The 24,673-nt window shown below is 35.0% G+C and overlaps 1 protein-coding gene across 7 annotated transcripts in view; it reads left to right on the top strand.

The window, feature by feature from the left end:
* CNTLN (centlein) overlaps positions 1–24,673 on the top strand; it is a 307,186-nt gene that overhangs the window by 7,358 nt on the left and 275,155 nt on the right. The gene's annotated exons all lie outside the window — the stretch shown is intronic.

The following is a 24,673-nucleotide window of genomic DNA, read 5'->3' as shown; positions in this document are numbered from 1 at the left end:
TGGCTCACTTTCCCCCTGAGGTAACTGCATTGTGTACTTTAAAGTCTGAGATGACATTGTCACAATAGAGTAAATGTTCTGAAATGGACTGAGGGATTTCACTTAGTAGTCTGTATTACACTGTAGGGGATGCCCATTCATTTAACTATAGATTATTGGGCCTCTCCTTGGTCATTAGAAACAGCAGAGTGATGCTGGGTACTCTTTATCAAACATTTGGTATATAGTAGTCCCATGATGCTTAGCCTAACAATTAAAACACTTGGTTTCTTATTAAATGGATTCCAGTACATTGCCTGAGTGAGAAGCTAAGCACATGGATGCCTTTTTCCTTTTCTTTAATTGAATCATGATTATATAATCTGAATATCATTTTTTTAAGACTTTATTTATTTATTTGACAGACAGAGATCACAAGTAGGCAGAGAGGCAGGCAGAGAGAGAGGAGGAAGCAAGCTTCCTGCTGAGCAGAGAGCCTGATGCGGGGCTCAATCCCAGGGCCCTGGGATCATGACCTGAGCCGAAGGCAGAGGCTTTAACCCACTGAGCCACCCAGACGCCCCTGAATATCATTTTTTGATAACTTGAACCTTTGGTGTGTTCTCTGGAATTAACTTTTTAAAATCTGTGGTACATACCTATGTATAGTTTTACCATCCTTGGTTACTGTGAACACTTAAAATAGCATAATCACTTTCTCTTCATGTTACTTATATGTCCAGCTCGTCAGTCAGGTTTTCTCTTTTGGCGATCTGGATTAGCTTTTTGTTGCAGTACCCTTGGTACTTCCTCAATCATCCTTGAAATGAAATGTGGTCACTCTTCATCCCACTCTGTTTTCTTGCTGAATAAACTTTCTAGAAGTTATATTCTTGGAACTTCAGTAGTCATTTATGTGATTCCTTCACTATCTTCTCATTTTATTTGTATATATATTTTTGAATTTTCTAATTTGGTATTTTTATTTATTTTTTTAATTTAAATTACATTAATTAACGTATAACATATTTTTGGTGTCAGAGGTAGAGCTCAGTGATTCTTCAGTCTTATAAATTACTCAGTGCTCATTATATCACATGCCCTCCTTAATGTCCATCAGGGACCTTATCCCTCTGCCTCCCTCCCCTCCAGCAGCCCTCAGTGTATTTCCTATGATTGAGAGTCTCTTATGGTTTGTTTCCCTATCTGGTTTTGTCTTGTTTTATTTTTTCCTCTCTTCTTCTGTGATTCTCTGTTTTGTTTCTTAAATTCTACATATGAGTGAGATCGTATGATAATTGTCTTTCTTTGACTTATTTTGCTTAGCATAATACCTTCTAGTTCCATCCACATCATTGTAAATGACAAGATTTCATTCTTTTTGATGGCTGAGTAATATCCTATTTATATATACCACATCTTTATCCATTCATCTGTTGATGGACATCTGGGCTCTTTCCATAGTTTGGCTATTATGGACATTGCTGCTATAAACATTGGGTGCAGATGCGCCTTTGAATCATTGCATTTGTATCTTTGGGGTAAATACCTAACGGTATAATTGCTGGGTCATAGGGTAGCTCTGTTTTCAACTTTTTGAGGAACCTCCATACTGTTTCCCAGAGTGGCTATACCAGCTTGCATTCCTACCCACAGTGTAAGAGGGTTCCCCTTTCTCCATATCTCCAACATCTGTCGTTTCTTGACTTACTGATTTTAGCTATTCTGACTTGTATGAGGTGGTACTCCTTGTGGTTTTGATTCATTTGATATTTTTTTTAAACTTGCTAAAACTTTCTATAATTTTCACTTTCTTCTTGGTCAAGACAGAAACAAATATTAAAATATTGTTGGGTCATTTGTCTTATCCTTTCAGATTTCTATTTTTCAGTATACATATAAAAGTAAATATATACAATTTGTAAATAAATGCACAACTATTTTGGGGTGGATACTCAAAAGCTTTTTGCTGGTAAGATATGTAATGGAAAATTTTGGAGATTATTGCTTTACAGCTATGATTCTTGAAATTTTAGTGTGCACAAGATATACCTGGCGAATTTCTTAAAATAGAGATCTCTGGAACTTTCCCCCGATCTACTGAATCTCTAGGGATGGGGTCCAGAAATCTCTTTAAAATATAAGCTTTCCAGATATTCTGATGTTGACCATAGGCCCTACTCAGAGATTTTGGAACTTGAGTTGACTTTTTGAAATTGGAAACTTGTTTAAGTGACATTTATAATTTTATAATTATGTGAACATTATTTCCTAGAAAACTATGTAGTATGTTTCAGCCTGTTAAAGATGAAGAATGGTATACCATTCAGTCTTTTCTTTCAAAAAAGAATATTCTCAATATCAAAGTCAAATACACTTTCTGTGTTACCCAAATAATGCTACATTTAAGTCTGTTTAATATCTATACCTTGGTCTTCCTGGACAACTTTATTTCCCCTTGGAATTTCTAATTGCCCTTCTTTTCTGCTTTTTTTAATAATAAGAATATCTTTGTTTGTATAATGACTGAAGGCATTCTTCCTTGAGCCCGTTGGCTTTTGGTATGAATTTAGACCAATTGCTTCCTAAACCTATTCATAGCTATCATTCTAGAACTTCTTTCCATTGTACTCTTGGACTAGTTCTACAGTTCCTGGGATCCCACATCTTTCTTTTTCTTTTTGTTGGGTTACATTTTCAAAACTATTTCCCAGAAAGGATGCACAAGTATTCCACTTTCTGACTGCTTACGAGCCTGAAAATGTCTTTTATTTGTCCTTTACTCGACTGATACTTTAGCTCAATATGAAATTTCATTTTATTTATTTATTTAAATTTTAAGATATTTTTTCTTTTAAGATTTTGTTTATCTGAGGGAGAGAAAGCAGGAGCAGGGGGGAGCAGCTGGCAGAGGGAGAGGGAGAAGCAGGCTCCCCACAGAGCAGAGAGCTTAACATGAAAAAAAAAAACACTATATTGGTACCCCCCCCAAAAAAAAACTTTAATGCTAAAAAAATGTTAAACATCATCTGAGCTTTCAATAAGTTGTAATCTTTTTCTGGTGGAGGGTGTTGCTTTGATGTTAGTGGCTGCTGAGTGATCAGGTTGGTATTTACTGACAGTTGGGGTGGCTGTGACAGTTTCTTAAAGTAAGACAACAATGAAGTTTGCCACATCAGCTGACTCTTCCTTTCCTGCAAGATTTCTCTATAGCATGCAATGCTGTTTGATACCATTTTACCTGCAGTAGAATTTCTTTCAAAATTGGAGTCAGTTCTTTCAAACTGAAAGATTCATAAATCCTTTGTTGTCATTTCAACAATCTTATGGCATCTTCACCAGGAAGCCTCTCAAGAAATCACTTTCTTTGTTCATCCATCAGCAGCAACTCATGATCTGTTAATTGCAGCAGTTCAGTCACATCTTCAGACTCGACTTCTAATTCTAGGTGTCTTGCAGTTTCCACCGCACCTGCAATTACTTCTTCCACCAGTCTTAAATCCTTCAAAGTCATCCCTGAGGGTTGGAATCAACTTTGTCCAAACTCTTGATAATGTTGGTCTTCTGACCTCTTTCCATGAATCATGACTGTTCTTCATGAGATCTAGAATGGTGAATTCTTTCCAGAAGCTTTTCAATGGACTTTGCCCAGAGCCATCAGAAAAATCATGATCTGTGACAGCTCTAGCCTTATGAAATCTATTTCTTCAATTATAAGACTTGAGAGTTAAAATCACTCCTTGATCTGTGGGCTTCAAAATGGATGTTGTGTTAGTAGGCATTAAAACATTGTCCATCAGAGCTCTTGGGTAAAGTAAACGTCTACTTCCTTCTTCTCTGTCTACCTGTAATGGATTATTTTGAAGCAAATCCCAGATATCATCCACAATTACATACGTGTTTATAGTCAGTTCATGTTATTCACAGCAGTTATGTTCTATAAAGTCTTTGAAAACATTGAATTAGCCAACACTGGACCACTGCTTGTGGGGAAGTAAAGGTTTAGGTTCCTGTGAGCTTTTGGGACAACTTCTTGTCAGCTGGTCAACATATAACATTGTTTTAGGTATGTTTCTCTTTAAAGACATCTTATGTAATATGTATTGTTGATTCATTACTGTTGAACTCATGATACCCTATAACTCATGCTTGAGCAAAAGTTGTCTAATACATTCTTGACTTCAAAAGGCACATCACAGTTTTCTTACACTTGGGAACACTAGATAACACTTCAGCATTGTGCCTGGTGATCATTTTTAACAGTGAAATCAACAACAAAAAGTGCAAAATTGTGAAAAATGTGGCACTAAATAGAACATGAGAACACTTGTCAATGGTATGAGAACTGAAACAGAACATCCCCTTGTCTAACCTCTGCTGGCAACATGTGGTTTGAGTGACTTAAATTTTTGCCACATTGGGCATGCCTGCATATGACTGAAAAATGGCGTGAGTATTGTTTGTAGGCTTATAAATGAATTTTAGTGAATAAGCAGATTCACAAATTCTGAGTCCTGGAATGAGGATTGATTCTATCTCTAAACAATAAGGGTTCTTTTTTTTAAAAGATTTTATTTATTTATTTGACAGAGAGAGACAAAGAGTGAGAGAGAGGGAACATAAGCAGGGGGAGCAGGAGAGGAGAAGCAGGCTTCCCGCCGAGCAGGGAGCCGGATATGGGTCTTGATCCCAGGACTCTGATATCATGACCTCATCCGAAGGCAGCCGCTTAACGACTGAGCCAGCCAGGCACCCACGATAAGTGTTCTTTTTAATAAAACCATGGGATCATAGTTAAGAGTTTTGTGATTATTCCTGAATACAGTCAAATATCCAGTCAGTTTTCAGATTTCTCCAATAGTCTCATAACTCTTCTTCTTCTATTATTATTATTATTATTATTTTTTTTTTTTTGAGGGAGAACACATGAGAGAGAGCATAAGCAGGGATGAAGGAGCAGAGAGAGAGGGAGAGAGAGAATCTCAAGCAAGTGTGGAGCCCAACACGGGGCTCGATTTCACAACACTGAGATCATGACCTGAGCTAAAATCAAGAGTCTTAACTGACTGAGCCACCCAGGCTCATACTTACTTAAAAATCTTGGTTTCTTCTGGGATGCTGAGTGTGGAGCCTGCTTGAGATTCTCTTTCTCTCTCTCCGGCCTCCCACCTCTGCTCATGCTCTTTCTCAAAAAAAAAAAAAAAAAAAAGTTACTTTGCTCCTATGAGGACTCAAACACCGTCTACCCACTGAATATGTAGGTTCCTTATCCTTCTCTTCTTTCTCTTTGCAACTCTATTTGTTTATTTTTTTAAAGATTTCTTTACTTGAGTGGGGGGAGGGGCAGAGAGAAACAGTGAATCTTAAGCAGGCTTCCCACTGAGCAAGGAGTGTGGAGCCCAGTGGGAGGCTTGATCCCACGATTCTGAGACCATGACCTAAATCATAAGCTGAAATCAAGAGTTGGATGCTTAAGCAACTGAGCCAGCCAGGCACCCCTCTCTTTGAAACTTAAAATAATAATAATAAATTGGTCCATTTATCCTGTGGAGTTTCTCACATTTTGGATTTTTCTGATTGTAATAGTCTGTATCCTATAGTTACCATACACTTGTCATTAGACCTAAAGACTTATTCACATCTCATATTTTGGCAAAAATCTTTTAGGTATAATTATATAATTCTTATCATATCAGAAAGCACATAGTGTCTTATCCAGATCTTTTTGTGATAACTTTGATCAATGTCTCTTTAGTCTTGAACATTCTGTATTCTTCTTCTTTTTAATGGCATCAGCTTGTAAAACCACCATGGTTGTTAGTTATCCTTTAGTAGGTCTTGTATTCTGGATTCACTTGATTGCTTCCTTGTGTTGTCACTTAAACTTCTACTCTTTAGTTATTGCAAACTGAAAGGTAAATCTAAAGCTTGATTATATTCAGGTTCAACTTTTTTGGCACAAATATTTCATAAATTGTTCCATGGCATATCTCAAATGAAAGAGCATATTATCTGATTGTGCTACTTTCAGTAATGATAGTATTAGTGCATTAAGGTGATGACAGTCTGATCCCTCCATTATAAAGTTGTATTTTTACCTTATGGCCAACAGGTATTCTAGAAAGTAAATATAGTAATGTACTGGTGCCCTGCAAGTGTTCACTTCTCCATCAGCGTTTCACCTAATTTGAGTATACATTGATTATCTGAATTTATTATTTCATTAGGAGCCAAAAGTTGTGATTTTATGTTTTTTATTTCTTCTCTATTAACTGGAATTCTTTAACTTTTTGTGACTTTTTAATATATATTATCTTTCAATTTTTAAATTTTTTGATTAGCTAATATGGCTATATGATTATATGATTCAACATTTTAAAAGTGTTAAAGAATATGCAATGGGGAGTCTCCCTCTCAGTCCTGTCTCCAGCTATTCCTTTCCCTTCCTCACAAACAGTAATAATAGTGCATTTCTGTCTTTGATCCATTTTGAGTTAAGTTTTGTAAATGGTATAAATTAAGGATCCAACTTCATTCTTTTGCATGTGGATAGCCAGATGTCCCAGCACCTGTGGAAAAGACTATCTGCTCTCCAACCCACCCCACTCCCACCTTGGATGGTCTTGCATTTGTTAAAAATAGGTTGACCAGGGATGCATGAGTTTTTTTCTTGCATGCTCAGTGCTATTCCGTTGGTTTGTATGTCCATTCTCATTCTAGTGTTAAACTGTCCTGATGACTGTTGTTGTGTACTAGGTTTGAAATCAGGAGTGAATCCTGCTTCTTTGTTTTTAAGAGTGTTTTGGCTACTTTGGGTCCCTTATAATTCCAAGTGAATTTTACTGTCAGTTTATCAATTTCTACAAAGAAGTGATCTAGAATTCTGATAGGGATTATGTTGAATTTATAGATCAGTTTGGGGACTATTGCTATCTTAACAATGTTAAATTTCTATATCATGAATGTGGGATTTTTTCCAATTATTTAGTCTTTTACAATTTCTTTCAACAATGTTTTTAGAGTTTATATTTTGCACTGTTTTGGAAAAATTTATTTCTAAGTATTTTACTATTTATGATTCTGTTATAGATGGAATTATTTTCTTAACCTTATTTTCAGATTGGTTAGTGTAACTGTGTAGATTACAGTTGATTTCTGCATATTGATCTCGTAACCTGCAAGCGTACCGAACTCATTTATTCTAATTCATTTTTTAGTGGATTCTTTAGGATTTTCTGTAAGATCATATTATCTATAAATAGAGATAGTTTTGCTTCTTCCTTTTAACCTTGATGTGTTTTCTTTCTTTCTCTTGCCTACTTGCCTGGTGAGAACTCCAGTACATTGTTGAATGGAAAAGGCCAGAGCCAACATCCTTGTTTTATTATTATTATTATTATTTTTTTTAAAGATTTTATTTGTTTATTTGATAGACAGAAATCACAAGTAGGCAGAGAGGCAGGCAGAGAGAGAGAGAGGAGGAAGCAGGCTCCCTGCTGAGCTAGGAGCCCGATGTGGGGCTCGATGTGGGGCTCGATTCCAGGACCCTAGGATCATGACCTGAGCCAAAGGCAGAGGCTTTAACCCACTGAGCCACCCAGGCGCCCCTGTTATTATTTTTTTAAATCCCTGTCCTGTTCTTGATCATAGGGAGAAAGCATGCAGTCCTTTACCATTAGGTGTAATGTTATCTGTGGGGTTTTCATAGGTGTCCTTTGGCAGGTTTAGGAAGTTCCCATCTATTCATAGTTTGTTTTTTTAATCAAAGGTTGTTGGATTTTGTCAAATGTATTTTTAAAATTTTTAAAAAGATTTTATTTTTTTATTTGAAATAGAGTGAGAGAGAGAGCACAAGAGTGGGGAGGGTTAGAAGGAGAAGCAGACTCCCTGCTGAGCAGGGAGCCTGATGCGGAACTTGCTCCTAGGACTCCCAAGATCATGACCTGAGCCGAAGGCAGTCACTCAACTGATTGAGCCACCCAGGTGCCCTCAAATGTATGTTCTGTGTATATTGAGATGATTGTGTGATTTTTGTTTTCCATTCTACAATGTATTACCTTAATTGATTTTCAGATAACTTTATATTCCTGGGGTAAATTCCATTTGGTGGTTATCATGTATAATTTTTTTGATATGTTGTTGGATTTGGTTTGTTAGTATTTTGTTGAGGACTTTTATGTGTTCTAAGAGATATTAGTCTGTAGTTTTTTTTTTTTTTTCTCATTGATGTCTTTGTTTTTTTTTTATCAGGGTAATATGGGACTTATGTTTACTTTATTTTTTTCAGAAGGGTTATTGAAAAGCTGTTATTAGATGTTCTTTAAATGTTTGATGGAATTCAGCCTTAAACCTCTCCAGTCCTGGGCTTTGTGCTTAATTTTTTAATTGCTAATTAAATAGATTGGTTCAGGTTTTCTACTTTTTTCTTGAGTCAATTTTGTTAATTTGTGTCTTTTTAGGAATTTGTCTATTTTTTCTAGGTTGTCTAATTTGCTGGCATATAACTTTTCATAGCATTCCTTTATAATCCTTTTCATTTTTATTACATTGGTAGTAATACCCTCTTTTTTTATTTCTGATTCTGATTGGTGACTTCTCTCTCTATTGTGGCCAACCTAGATAAAACCTTGTCAGTTTTATTGATCAGTCTTAAAAAAACAAAAAAAAACAAAAAAAAACAACTCTTGGTTTCATTAGTTTTTTCTATTGCTTTTCTATTCTGTTTCATTAATATTTCCCTAATCTTTATTATTCCTTTTTGCTTGCTTTAGATTTTGTTAGCTCTTATTTTTTCACTAATGGTGGAACAGTAGGTTATTGACTTTAGACCTTTCTTCTTCCTTAATATAGTTATTTAGAGCCATAAATTTTCCTCTGAGCACTGCTTTAGCTATATCTATGTTTTGAGATTTTGTGTTTTCATTTTCATTCATCTCAAAGTATTTTCTGGTTTCTCTTTTGATTTCCTCTTTGATCTAGTGTTTATTTAGGAGTGGGTTTAATTTCCTCATACTTGTGAGTTTCCCGGTTTTTTCCTTTTTAATTTCTATAAATGTTGCCTTTCTTACTGATTTTTTTGTAGATTTTTTTGAAAAGATATTTCTTCATTTGCCCTTAGGACCATTACAGAAGTTTTCAGTGACTTTTAAAATAACGTTCACCAGTTTCAGTAGGGAATGGGTCAGTAGAGCTCCTCATCGTCATGACAGATGTCAGGCTTTCAGTGTTGTTGTAAGCTCCTAAATTTTGGGAGAATTTGTTAAAGATAGATATATACACTAGATCAAAACTTACAAAATATTTGTAGAGTTGTAATTGTGATAGGTGTTACCAAATTGGGCCAATTTATATTTCTACTAGCAATGTAAGAAGGTGCCTATTTTCCCCACATCCTCGCCATCACATTGTTTTCAAATTTTTGTATTCTTGTGTATCTGAAAGGTAAAAAATGATATCTTGAAATAGTTTTAACTTCCCTTTTTCTTATTATGCATGACTGAAGTCTGAGAGCCATTTTATATTCTTTTATGTGGATTATTTCTTTTCTTTTTTTTTTTTTTTTAAGATTTTATTTATTTGTTTAACAGAGATACACAGTGAGAGAAGGAACACAAGCAGGGGGAGCGGGAGAGGGAGAAGCAGGCTTCCCGCAGAGCAGAGAGCCCGATGCTGGGCTTGATACCAGGATTCTGGGATCATGACCTGAGCTGAAAGGCAGACACTTAATGACTGAGCCACCCAGGCGCCCCTGGACTTTTTCTTTTATATATCTTTCTATATCCTTTTCCTATGGCATTTTTTTTTGTTTTGTTTTTATTTATTTACTTGACAGACAGAGCTCACAAGTAGGCAGAGAGGCAGGCAGAGAGAGCGGGAAGCAGGCTCCCTGCTGAGGGAGAGCCCGATGCGGGGCTCGATCCCAGGACCCTGAGATCATGACCTGAGCCGAAGGCAGAGGCTTTAACCCACTGAGCCACCCAGGCGCCCCCCTATGGCATTTCTGGTTCATGTCCTGTAGTGCCCTTCAAATTCGGTATATTATTTATAGAACTTAATGGCTTCTCCTTTGAGGCTTTCTTTTTTTTTTTACTATATACATTTTTTTTTTAACTGTATAACTATTTTACTATTGCAAGCATACCATTTTCTTCCTTTTCTCTAAATTTCACATCTTGAAGGTAATCTTTGATACTATTTGGTCTCTTTTTGAAGAAAATCAATTCCCATGTTCAATCACTTTCTCTTTTTTTTTTTTTTTTTTTTTTTTTGAGAGAGAGAAAAAGAGAGAGAGTGTGTGAGGGAGTGCCAGAGAGAATGGGAGAGAGAAATTCCCAAGCAGGCTCCACACCCAGCACAGAGCCTGATGGAGGGCTCCATCTCATAGTCCTGAGGTCAAGACCTGAGTCAAAAATTAAGAGTCAGAGGCTTAACCAACCGAGCCACACAGGCACCTCAGTCACTTTCTCTTTTTGTTAGTCAGATCTAGTAATTCTTCTATGTCCTTAATTTCCATTCTCTCTGTCTAGGCTCTTGGTATTTCAGCTCTGAACATCTTACTGATTTCTTTTTCAAACGTGAATTCTGTTTTGTATCTTCACTTTGAGACAAAGCAATATTTAAGGCACCAAAGAAGATGATTTATAGAATTTAGGGTAAAAGTAACTAATGGATCTTTTTAAAGTTTTTTTTTTTTTAAGATTGATTGATTGATTGATTTTTAAGGTTTTATTTATTTGACAGAGAGAGAGAGATCACAAGTAGGCAGAGAGAGGGGAAGCAGGCTCCCCGCTGAGCAGAGAGCCCGATGTAGGGCTTGATCCCAGGACCCTGAGATCATAACCTGAGCCAAAGGCAGAGGCTTTGGGCCTTTGGCTTTTCTGGCCACCCAGGTGCTCCACTAAGATTTATTTTTAAGTAATCTCTGCATTTAACATGGGCTTTGAATTCACAGCCTTGAGATCAACAGTCAGGTGTTCTACCGACTGACACAGCCAGGTGCCTCTAAGACCTTTTTAATATATACCTCGAAGAACCTTATTACCTTTAGATTTGGTTGTCTGGAGGCTATCAAATGTTGCAAGGAAACCAGATTATGAAATTCAGAAATGTATAGCCATCACTAAAGTAAATATTTCTACCAAATTTACTCATTCAACAAATATCAACTGAGTGTTGTCTGAGTGTCAGACACTGTGCTGAAAGTTAGATAAAGTTAGCTCTGTGCCTAGCTGTTAAAGAGTACTGTCTAGTCAGAGAAACATTCGTAGAGACAATTTGTGATAGAGTTTGCTGAGTACTGTGATGAGTATATTCATATTAGTGTAATTCTTTCCTTGATCTCTGAAAAAAGATGTAAAAACAGTTTCACTAATTCTAAAAAGAAGTTTATTATTGAAAATAAAATTTTGATTTCCCAGTAGAATAATATGACACAAATAGAAAACATTTGTATATATTATATTTTCCTTACGAATTTGTAGAAAATACTATTTTATATTTTGAGTTTACCTGTCATTTTATGACTTTATTATGAACTACTGCCAATAGCACATTTTGGATATATCACTTGTTTATTAGCCCTACAAATGCAGTTGCCTTGCTATTACATATAAACCTCACTTCGGTATATTATTAGTGCCATTAGATATTGCCACTGTATTTTATCTTTGAATGCATAAGGTAACATTGCCACTTCAGTAGGTAAGATGATAAATGTTTAAGAAACAGTAACGTGGAGTTTCATAGAATATCAGTACATTAGGAACTATAGGAACTCGAATTACTCAACTTTTTTTTGAATAACTATAAATGTGTATAGCCAAAGTTCATTACATTTATCTTAGACACAGACTTCATCCTGACTTTTTACATTTTGTAATACATTATTTTGAGGTTGAAATAGAACAGTAGAAACTGCTATTATTTTACTTACTAAAATTATGTAAATAATTTTATGGACTTCTCTAACAGTGTACACAGTCCTGCATTTTGTGTAGCTCTGCCTTAAGGTATTGCAGTTTGTCATTCACCTGCGATGACAGAGAATCCCAGGAAGTGACTTACTGCGTTTCTTTGCTGCTACTTATTTTTTCAGAGAAGGGCTATAGCTTGTTAGTCTGTTTCTTCCACTACATTTATTTGTTTTCCTGTCTACAAATCCATCTCTCTCTCTACTTATTGCATTTGCTACTATTCTAATTCATTTTTACATACTTTCTGTTCTTTTCTATTATTTTGCATTCATTTAAATGTTTTAGGGCAGTGATCTAAATGTGGTCTGCAGACCTGTGTTCTTAACAAACAGTAAAGAGCATGTGCCAGGATGTAAATTAAAACTTATGCTTTCTTTGTTGAGAAAGTTTTGCTACTTGTTTTGCCTTATTTCATAGTAAACCAGTAACCAATTCACAGTTACGCATTTTGAGTAGCACTGCCTTAACATTCTGTATTATGATTTTAACTGCTTTCACTAGAGATACTCTAAGCTGTGTGAGTGGAACAGAGTAAAATATGAAGAGAATCAGAATAGTATTCTTGAAGGAGTCACCAGCAGTTCTTGAAGTCACCATTAAGCATAAACTCAAAGAAGAAAGTGCATCATAAAAGTATTGTTAAGTTTAAAAGTTTCAAAATAATGAAAATTATGTAATTGGAAATTTGCATTTCCATTTCTTTTGCTTTAGTGATGGAGCAGAAATTTGTGGGTGGACTTTATATACTTAGGAGTTTCAAAAATCTCTTTTTGATGATGTAATTATTTCCTACCTAGATGTTTCCCTGATTCACTGAATTTGCTTTTTTTGTTACTATACCTGAGGATGGATGGAGAGAGGTGGTTTGGTGGGCAGGATGGCTTGTAGATCACATGACATAGAACAATAACCTTAAGTGAGTTTACCAGAAACATTTCTAATCATGTGGGGTAAAGTTCTCTTTTTCTTTTTGGTTTCAGTGGGTTGATTAGCTTCTTATGCTGATTATTGATTTGAAATTAGATGAGAGGATGTTAATTAGATTCTTACTTGGTTTTCTGGTTTAGGTAACATATTGAGATACTAATGCATTTATTTTATATCATAGTAATTATAGTATTTTTCCCCCTTTTCAGAAATTACTTCAGTGATAAGAGCACAATAAAACATATTTAAGTTGATGTTGTTCTTGTGATTCATTAAATATCATTAAGTAAATCATATGCAGAGACCTATTCTGCTCATATAGGTCTGTAGTTTCCTGAATCTACTTTAATAGCATTTATATTTTGTTATTTATATGTGTCAGTCCTTTGCCTTTCTGATTGAACATTGTGAGGATAAGGATCATATAATACATGTTTTCCAAGTGCTTAACGTAGTCCTTGTATTAGTGCAGAAAGACACTGAATGAATGAATGAATGAATGAGCAAGCGAGTGAATGCTACTAAATTATAAGGCAGTAGAAACTAGTATCTTGAACATAAGTAAGTGTATTTGTATATTAAGAAGGTAATGTTAGGAAATAGTTTTAAGAGGTCCTGAAACTTTTGGTTGTTGTACACCATGAATTAACCTTGTAATTTAATAAATACATATTTTTTTAAAAGAAGCTCAGAAACTAGAAGGGAGGGAGAGGAGTGGAGACTGCCTCCAGAATCCTAGACTTTCAATGTGCTACTCTCTGTCTCACCAGGAGCACTAATTGAACTGGCATACTGTGGTGGAAACAGTTAAAAACAAGGAAAGATGGTGGGTACTTATTGTTTGAGAGGCTCCTAGGATTTCATGTTGGGCTTATTGGTAAGGATCTTTTCCTGTCAAAGTCAGTTCAAAAGACTTGGGAGAGGTGGCTGTTTTTTCAAATGCACAGAAACCAGTGCAAAACCACAAGGAATATGAAGAATGGGGAAACATTAAACACTCAAAGGAATAAAATAAATCTAACTAAGGAAATGGACATTTATGAATTGCTTGGCAAACAATAAAAATCATTTTTAAGAAGTTCACCAAGTTACAAGAGAACACTGATGATTAAAGGAAATTGAAAGAATGATACATGAGAAAAGAAAATATCAACTAAGAGAGACTATAAAAAAAGAACTGAATAGAAATTCCGGACTGGAAGAATACAGTAACAACTAGAAAATTCACTAGATGGTTTAATAGTAAGCTTGATTCAGCAGATGAAAGAATCAATGAATTTGAAGACAAGTCCTTTGAAATTAAATTAAGTTAGAGGAGCAAAAAGAAAGAATGAAAAGGAGTGAAGAAAGCCTAAACGATTTATAGAGCAACATTAATGATTTAATATATATTATGGGTGTCCCAGAAGAAAGAGAAAGGTGGAGAAAGCTTACTTAAAGAACTTATGACCTAAAATTTTGTTAAGTCTGGGTAGGGAAATGGACATCAATATTGACGAAGCTCAGAGGACCCCAAGCAGGGTGAACTTAAAGAATTATACACAGAATCAAAGTCCAGTTGACCCTTGAATAACACAAATTTGAACTGTGCAGGTTTTGCAGTTTTTTTCCATAATTAGAATACTATCAGTGTATTTTCTCCTTTGATTTTCTTAATATTCTCTTTTCTCGAACTTTATTGTAAGAATATGATATATAATACATAGAACATACAAAATATGTGTTAATTGACTGTTTATATTATTGATAAGGCCTCTGGTCAACTTAGGTTATTAGTTAAGTTTTGGAGGAATCATAAGTTATATGTGGATTTTTGACTGTGAATGGGCTGAGGATCCCTAATGCCTAGGTTGTTCAAGTGTCAGCTGTATAATCAAATGACCAAAAGGCAAAGGCAAAGAGAGAATTTTGAAAGCAGGAAAAGTAGTCCTATATAAGAGAGTCTCATAAGAATATAAGTAGATTTCTCAGCAGAAATCTTACAAGCCAAAAGGGAGGAGATGATATACTCAAAGTTCTGAAGAAAGAAAATAAACCCCGCCATCTAAGAATACCATCCCCAGCGAAACTGTTCTTCAAAAATGAAGAAGCAATAGACTTTCCTAGGTAAGCAAAAGCTAAGGGCATTCATCAAGGGTAAAACTGCCTTGCCAGAAATGCTAAAGGGAGTTCTTCACATTGAAACAAAAGGATACTAAATAGCAACGTGAAAGTATATACAAGTAAAATTCACTGCTAAAGTGACTATATGAATAAATACAGGATACTATAATACCATAATGGTGGTGTATAAATCACTTAACTCTAGTAGAAAAGTTAAAGACAGAAGTATTAAGAATAATTGTAACTGTAAAATATTTACAGATATTCAATATAAGAAAACATTGTGACATCATCAATAATAGTGTGGATGAGAGTAAACATAGTTTTTGTATGGCTTGAAGTTAGGTTCTTACCAGCTTGTAACAGACTGTTATAACTTAAGAGGTATTTCGTTAACATCCTGATAACCATAAAGAAAATGCCTGTGGAAGATACACAAAAGAAAAAGAAAGGAATCAAAGCATAAAATCAAACAATTTTAATGGAAGATAGCAAGGGAAGAAAAGAATAAAATAATTAAGAGAGAGAAAACAATTTCTTAAAATGACTGTATAAAGTCCTTACCTATCAATAATTATTTTAAATGTAAATTCATTTAATTCTCCAAACAAAAGACCTAGCATAGCTGAATGAATAAATGTATATCAGACAGAGTAGACTTTAAAACATTTTAAGTTACAAGATACAATGAAAGTCATTTTATAGTGACAAGAGTTAATTCATCAGGAAGATACAATAATTATAACAATATGTCCTTAACAGTAGTCCACCTAAATGTATAAAGGAAACACTGACAAATCTAAAGAGAGAAATAGATAACAAAACAGTAATACTAGGGTGTACAGTACCCCACTTTCAACATAGATGGAATATCCAGAGAGAACAGCAATAAAGAAACAGAGGACTTTAACAGCATTCATGACCAAATGGACCTAACAGAGATGTAACATACATTCTACCCCACAGCAGCAGAATACACACACATTGTTCTCAAATGCAGATGGAACATTTGCAAGGTAAATCACATTTAGGTAACAAGTCTCAACAAATTAAAAAAAAAAATAAAATCATCAGTATTTTTTTCTAATGAGTATAGAATGAACTTAGAAATCAGTAGCAAAAGGATAACTGAAAAATTCACAAATATATGGAAATTAAACACACTTCTGCACGATCAATGGATTAAACAGAAGTCAAAAGAGAAATAAAATATCTTGAGACAAGTGAAAATGAAAACACAATATACCGGGGCGCCTGGATGACACAGTTGTTAGGCATCTGCCTTAGGCTCAGGTCAAGATCCCAGGGTCCTGAGGTCTAGCCCTGCGTCGCTCAGTGGGAAGTCTGCTTCTCCCTCTCCCACTCCCTCTGCTTGTGTTCCCTCTCTAGCTGTCTCTCTTTGTCAAATAAATAAAATCTTAAAAAAAAAAAAAAGAAAACATAATATACCAAGCTTTATGGGATGCAGCAAAAAATAAAGGGAATTTTATAGTGATAAAGATCTACATTAAAAAAGAAGAAAGATTAAAAAAAATTTACACCTAAGGAACATGAAAAAGATCAAGGTAGTTAGCAGATGGGAGGAAATACAGAGCATAAATAGATGAAAGAGACTATATAAGCAATAAGAAAAAAAAACTTGGAAAAAAATTAATGAAACTGGGAGTTGGTTTTTTGAAAAGATCAATAGAATTGACACAACTCTAGCTAGAATAAGAAAAAAGAAGACTCGAAGGAAGAAATTCAGAAATGAAAGAAGAGACATTACAACTGATGTCACCAAGATAAAGGGAGCATAAGAGACTACTATGAACAAATAAATGTCAAAAAATTGAATAACCTAAAAGAAATGGATAAATTTCAGAAAACAACCTACCAAGACTGAATCATGAAGAAATAGAAAATCTGAAAAACCTAAAATGAATAAGGAGACTGAAACAGTAATCAAAAACTTTCTAGCAAGGAAAATTGCAGGAGCAGATGGTTTTACTTGTGAATTCTACCAAAATTAAAGAAGAATTAATACTAATACTTAAACTCTTCCAGAAACCCAAAGGGAAGGAAACACATCTAAACTCATTTCACAAAACCTGCATTAGTCTGATACCAAAGCTAGAAAAGAACACTATGAAAAAAGAAAACTGCAGACCAATATCCCTGATGAACATCAATGCAAAAAACCTTAACAAAATGCTAGCAACCCAAATTCAACAGGTCTTTAAAGGATCATATACCATGATAAAGTAGTATTTGTTCCTGGGATGCAAGGGTAGTTCAACATAATGCAAATAAATAAATGTGATACATCACACTAAGAAGGATAAAAATCACATGATCATATCAATTCAGAAAAAGCATTTGACAGAATTTGACATCATTTCATCATAAAAATCTCTCAACAAACTATAGAAGGAGTTTACCTCAGCATAAGAAAAACCACATGAAAAGCTGACAGCTAACAAAAAATATTTAATGGTGAAAAGCTGAAAGCTTTTTTAAAGAGCAGGACAAATGCAGGGATTCCTACTTTCTGCACTTCTGCTTAACACAGTTTTGGAAGCCTTAGCCAGAGAAAGTAGATAAAATAAGTAAAAGGCAACAAATTGGAAAGAAGAAAACTGTTTCTGGAGATGACATAATCTGCATGTAGAAAACCCTAAAGACTCCACAGGAAAACTTAAAATAGAATAAGTGAATTTGGTAAATTTACAGAATATAAAATCAATATACAAAAATGAGTTGCATTTGTATATGCTAACAAAGAACTGTTCTAAAAGGAAAGTAAGAAAGCTATTTCCTTATAATATCATAAGAAAGAATAAAATATTTAAGAACAAACTTAAAGTGGGTAAGAGGCCAGTACACTGAAAACTAATACATCAAAGAAAAAAATTAAGAAGACATAATTAAATGTAAAGACATCCTGTGTTCCTGGATTGGAAGACTTAATATTATTAAAGTGTCCATAGTACTCATCACACTGTACAAATTAATGCCGTCTCTATCAAAATCCCAATAAAATTTAAAAAAAAAAAGAATAATCCTAAAATGTGGAACCACAAATAGACTGTAATATCCAAAGCAATTTTGAGCAAGAACAGATATGGAGGCATCCACTTCCTGCTTTCAAAATCAAAGTGACAATATTACAAAGTGACAGTGTTCAAAGAGTATGGTATGATCATAACAGACATATAGACCAATAGAGCAGAACAGAAAGCTCAGAAATAAATCCATGCAAACATGGTCACTGATTTTTTTGTAATAGTGCCAAATGGGTAAAGGATAGTCTTTTCAACAGTGGTGTTGGGAAAATTGGCTATTCACATACAAAAAAAATGAAATTGGAATCCTTTCTTATATTGTACACAAAAATCAACTCAAAAGGAGTTAAAGATTTAAATTTAAGACCAAAATCTGTAAAACCACTAAAAAGAAACATAGGGGACTAACTATATGACATTGGTATTGGATGTGATTTCTGTGTAATGACCAAAAGTGTAAGCAACAAAAGACAAGTGGGACTACCTCAAAATAAAAAGCTCTACACAGCGCAGGACAAGAGTGAAAGGCTACTACAGAATGGGAGAAAATATTTGCAAACCATATGGCTGATAAAGTGTTATACCAGGCACTGTGAATACAATGATGAAAAAGGGAAATGTGGCCTTTTGATGCTTACAGCCTTGTGGTAGAGCCTGCTATACCTGCAATATAGGGAATACTAGTATGTATAGAAAATGTTTCTGGTATTATTATACCATTTCTTCAGACTTCCAGTAAGGTACTGATACTGTTATGGCAGAGACTGCTAGGGTTTACTTTCTTTTTTTCTGGGCATACAACTAGACTGTTTTCCAGTTTCCTTTTGCCTTTAGGCATGGCATTACAATTGAATTCTGGCAAATGGATTGTGGGTGGGAATAATATATCCCACTTTTAGGCCTGGCACAGGAAAGATACTTTTTAGGCCAGGCACTCTTACACCAGCTCTCTGGTCCTATCTACCAGCTGAATGGGAGGGATTCAGAGGATTCAAAGGATCCACAAGATGCCAGAAGCTGGGACTTTGAGTGACTCAAAGCCAAGCACTTTCCCTTTCCATCCATTTCTAACTTGCGCTAGTAGAAGTCAACTGTATATAGTTGGGTGTTAAGCTGCTGAGATCTTGGGGTTATTTTATTTTTAAAACTTAATTCCTTTCTTTTTTCTTGAAAATTTTAAAATAGTAGCTATTGCTTAAACATTTTCTAAAACACTTTCAGTCTCACATCTAGGTCTTTAATGTACGTTGAGTTTATTTTTGTGTGTGGTGAAAAAAAGTGTGGTCTAGTTCCATCCTTTTACATGCTGCTGTTTAGATTTCCCAGCACCATTTGTTGAAGAGACTGTCTTTTCCTATTGTATATTCTTGCCTCTTTTATTGAGGATTAATTGACCATATTAACGTGGGATTTTTTTCTGGGCTCTCTATTCTGTTCCATTGATCTATGTGTCTGTTTTTTTGTGCTAGTACCATACTGTTTGGATTAATGCAGCTTTGTACTACATCTTGAAATCTTGTGATACCTCCAGCTTCACTTTTCTTTCTCAAGATTGCTTTGGTGCTCTGGTATCTTTTGTGGTTCCATACAAATTTTAGTATTATTTGTTCTAGTTTGGTGAAAAATGCTTCTGGTGTTTTGATAGGGGTTGATTGCTTGGGGTAGCATGTTTTTCCAAAGAAGACATACAGTTGTCCAGCAGACACATGAAGAGATGCTCAACATCACTATTCATCAGGGAAGTGTAAATCAGAACCACAATGGGATATCACCTTGTACCTGTCCGAATGGCTAAAATAAAAAAGACAAGAAATAGGTGTTGGTGAGGGTGTGGGGAAAAAAAGAACTACTGGTGCAGTCACTGTGGAAAACAGTATGGAAGTTCTGCAAAAAACTAAAAATAGAATTACCATATGACCAATAATTCTACTACTGGGTATTTATCCAAAGAAAAGGAAGACACTAATTTAAAAAGATAAATGCCCTGTATTTATTTTAGCATTATATATTATAAGCAAGATATAGAAGCAACCTAAGTGTCCATTGATAGATAAATGAATAAGGAAGATGTGGTATCTATGTGCAATGTAATATTATACAGTCATAAAAAATGTGAGAGCTCCGTATTTGTGACATGGATCAACCTAGAGGGTATATGCTAAGAGAAATAAATCAGAGAAAGACAAATACCATATCATTTCACTTATATGTGGAATCTAAAAAAAACAAATTAATAAACAACCATATCTATAAATATAGACAACAAACTAACGGTTGCCAGAGTGGAAGGGAATGGGAGGATGGGCAAACTGAATGAAGGGGAGTAGGAGATACAGGTTACCAGTTATAGAATGAATAAGTAATGGGAATAAAAACATCGCATAGGGAATACAGTCACTGATACTGTAATAGCTTTGTAGGATGACATAGGGTAGTGAAACTTGTGAGTGTAGCATAATATATAAAGTTGAATCACTATGTATACCTGAAACTAGTGTAACAGTAATGCATATGGGACTACCTTTTTCTTGATTTCTTCTCTTTTTTGGATATCTGCTTGGAGATGTTTAATGATAGTTTTATTACTTTCATTTACTATGCCTGTAGGTCAAGAAATCTATGTGTACTTTTAGAATTTCATGTGAATAAAATACATACGGTGTCAGAGTGTTGGGAAATTACTCAAAATAACTGCAAGTACTTGGTTTGTTTACTGCCTTTAAATCATATAGTTTTCGTAATTATGAAAGGTAGGCATCCCCAAGGTTTTTCTATGAATGTTTCTTTTTATTTTCTGGATTTCATTCTAAAATTGGCTAGGTATTTAAAATTTTAAAATGAGGAATTTTATTTTGAAAGGCTGAATGTGGTAAAAAGATATATTCTCGACCAAACATAAATGTCTAGGAATTACAGTACACTTGTTGCTAAGTCTAGTTGTAAGTGTTATAAATGTTGCTTTTCTAAAGCATTTGATGTGTAAAAGTCCTTTACATTAACGCGTCCAACATAATTAATACTTTGTTCATTTATGCTGGTGTTTTATCTTTGGCATCATAGAGTTATAAGAAAATGACCCTTGAAAACCTGAGAAAAACTTCTAGAATTTTGAAAAACATTAATGATTATAATCTGTTGGAGGATTTGTAGAAATGTTTGTGGAGACAATGTTGGTGTCTTTAAGGGAAGTAAGAACTATTCGTCTAATTTCTGTTTTTTTTTTTCTGGCTCACTGATTCTTTACTCAGTCCACTGTGGGATTATTTTGATTTTTGTACTTTTCGTTTCTAGAATTTCCATTTGATTTTTTCTTTGTACCTCTGTCTCTTTGTGAGGCTTTTTGTGACTTTGCTGAGGTTTCTAGTGTGTTTCTTGTGTCTTTATAATTGCTTGTTAAGGCATTTTCAGGATGGTTTGCTTAAAAATTTAATTGGATAATTCTAACAGTTCTGTCCTCTTGGTGTTAGTGTCTATTGATTTTTTTAAAATTCAGTTTTATATATTCCTGGTTCTTGGTATGATGAGTGATTTTTTTTTTTTTTTTAGTTGCAACTGGACATGTTGGACTCCATGTCTTAAGTTAAACCTGTTCAGGCTGGCTTTCTTTGATACCACTCCATCAGGGGAAGAGGTGGTGCGTCTCTTTCACTTTAGAAGAGATTAGAAATTTAGCTTTCTTTCTTAGCCTTTGTTGACACCTTCTTGGCCTTTGTTGACACCTAAGTAGTAGGGAAGGGCTTTTCATTACTGCTGAGTAATGAAAAGGAGTTAACCACTCTCCGCTAGGCCTTCACTGATGTACTCTGGCTGAGAGGAGCTAGAGTACCTCCTTATTCTTTTTCCTTCACTCACCTCCATGCAGTGGTGAAAAGTTCCGATTACTTTTTCCTGTTAGAGAAGATCTTTTGGCTTGTGGGATTTGTTGTAGGTGTGGATGATGTTCAAGATCTAATTGTAAAAATTCTCCAGAATAGTGAAAGTTCAGACATTGTCCCAGTGGGGAAGGGGAGGGTGGGAAGTTTTAGTACAGCCTTGCATGGATTGAAATCTGGGTTCCCCACCTGGCCTTTGTTGGTGTGGGTGGTAGTGGGGCCACATTATTTTTTTCTTGTGGTGATAGATTGAGATTGAGTGGTTAATGTCTAAAGTTTTCTTTCTTGTTAGGCTGCCTCTTTTCTGGTCTTTTTGGCTAGATAGAACAGGCTTTTGCTGAGACTTTTTTTTTTCTTTTTTTTTTTTCTACTGCATGTATTGACATTTCTAGGTTGTCAACTTTTCCAGCTCCAAATCTGTGATATGTGAGGCAAAAAGAAAAATCCAGGGAACTCATCACTGTGTTGTTCCTTGAGCTCCAAGATTCCCAGCCTGTCATTTTTCCTCCACCTTCAGAGTTTTCTGGTTTTATATATAATGCCCAGGATTTTTAGTTGTACTTTGAAGGAGACATAGAAATCCTTGGAATACTTTTTCCTATGAGTGGAAGATGATCATATTTTAAGAACTTATATTTTGACATTGTATTTAGGAGTTAATTGGACTGAGAGACATGACATTGTTAGAATCTACTCTGGGATTTAAGCAGTTGATAGGTGAAGCTTTTACCCTGGGGGAGGGGGACAAATACCTGGCCATTGTGTCATCATTTTTCCCCTTCCATTCCTTAGTGGTCTTTACTGATTGTTCACAATTCTCTTTCCTACTGAGTCTTGAATTAAAACAGCATTCCAGTCAGCTCTCTGCTTTCGCACAGGTAAGAAAGCCTGTCTGCTATACCTGACCTAGAGCTTTATTCAATTGAACATAGTTATGTGAATTGTAATGGGAGATTCCCAGCTTGGGTAGCTCCAACATCTATAAAACTGATGAAGTTACTCATAAAGTCAAACGAAATAGATCATTAGTTGTTTCTGGAGGGTCTTTGTCTTCAAAGTATCTTATCTTCATTTATGTGTAAGACAACAGTATTCCAGAATTGTAGTAGTTAAGTATAGGCCTTCAATTGCCATTGGGAATTATTTACTTTTATGTGTATGATGGTGGTGGGGTGAGTGTATAATCAATTTATAATTAGTAAACAAACTAAAACATTTTTTAAGATTTTATTTATTTATTTCTAAAGATTTTATTTATTTATTTGACAAAGATCACAAGTAGGCAGAGACACAGGCAGAGAGAGAGGAGGAAGCAGGCTCCCTGCTGAGCAGAGAGCCTGATGCGGGGCTCGATCCCAGGACACTGGGATCATGATCTGAGCCGAAAGCAGAGGCTTTAACCCATTGAGCCACCCAGGTGCCCCATATTTTATTTACTTATTTTAGAGAGAGAATGAGCAGAGGGAGGAACAGAGGTAGAGGGACAGACACTGCACTAACGGTGGAGCCCAGTGTGGGGCTCAGCCCCATGACTCCAAGATCATGACTTGAGCCTAAATCAAGATGCTTAACTGACTGAGTCACCCAGGTGCTCTCAAACTAAAATATTTTAAAACCAATCGTAAATCTAAACTATATCATACTTATGAATGCAGGCACATTCATTGTCTTATCTGGAAGTAAGACCAAACAATCCTCATTGTTTTAACAGATTTATCACTTGATAAGGTTATTCAGGGGAATATAAACCAGGAAGAAAAGAGTGACCCCCAAACCCCATTGAGTAGGAATACAGTGTTTTACTATATATTAGACTTTTGAAAACTATCTGTAACATTAAAGATTACCTTATGAACAAATATTTCCTGTTTTTTAAAACAATAAGAAAAGACATGTAAATGTTGAAATAGAGTTTGAGCAATAAAAAATCCAAACAATTGTGGTAACTTTTTAAAATGTTCACATGAGACCCCAACAATAATCTTTGGCCCTTCAGTAACTTCGATAAAGGCTTACCTGTTCCCTTCAATGCCTTTGGTAAATTTTCATGTTATCATCAAAAATAAATGTTTCAAAGGAAAATGAACCAGATATAATTATATATAAACAATGCTGAGATCAATAGTATTTAAAGTAGTTGGGAAGTAAACTGAACATGAAATACACTTCTGCATCTGCTTTATTTGAAAATACCTGGGGGCCTGGTTTTATCCCGAAGGCATTTCTAATTTGCATAGCAAAGATAATATTATTTATATTTTCCTTTAATATTCAGATATGGTTATATTCACCAGATAAGAAATGCACCTAACATGTGAAAGCTAGTATATAAATCTGTGCTTAAGAACCAGTCAGGTGTAAAGTAAATAACTTCTGGTTGAAATGGAAAAATAGTCAACTGTTTGAAGTTTCACATTGAGGTCATGAGATAATCTGATTTACGAAAGACAGCAAATGATCCCCAATGATCATCTCATACTTTAAACTCAGTTTCTATAGACATTAATATTATAACTAATTTTGAGATTTTTTTTTTAATGTCTTTAAAGTATTTACCAACAAAATAAGTTCTTGGAATTTTTTTTTAAGATTTTATCTGTTTATTTGAGAGAGAGAGGAAGAGAGCATGCCTGTGAGTAGGGGAAGAGGCAGAGGGAGAGAGAGGGAGAGAGAGAGGGAGGGAGAGAGAGAGAGAGAGAGAGAGAGAGAGATAAGCAGACTCCCTGCTGAGCGGGGAGCCCAATGTTGGGCTTGATCCCAGGACCCTGGGATCATG

Source organism: Lontra canadensis, unplaced genomic scaffold, assembly GCF_010015895.1.
Source record: "Lontra canadensis isolate GAN:19392208 unplaced genomic scaffold, GSC_riverotter_1.0 scaffold70, whole genome shotgun sequence".
In the NCBI taxonomy this organism is placed as follows: Eukaryota; Metazoa; Chordata; class Mammalia; order Carnivora; family Mustelidae; genus Lontra; species Lontra canadensis.
The sequence above is the reverse complement of the archived record's forward strand: the minus strand, read 5'-3'. Positions and strand labels throughout refer to the sequence as shown.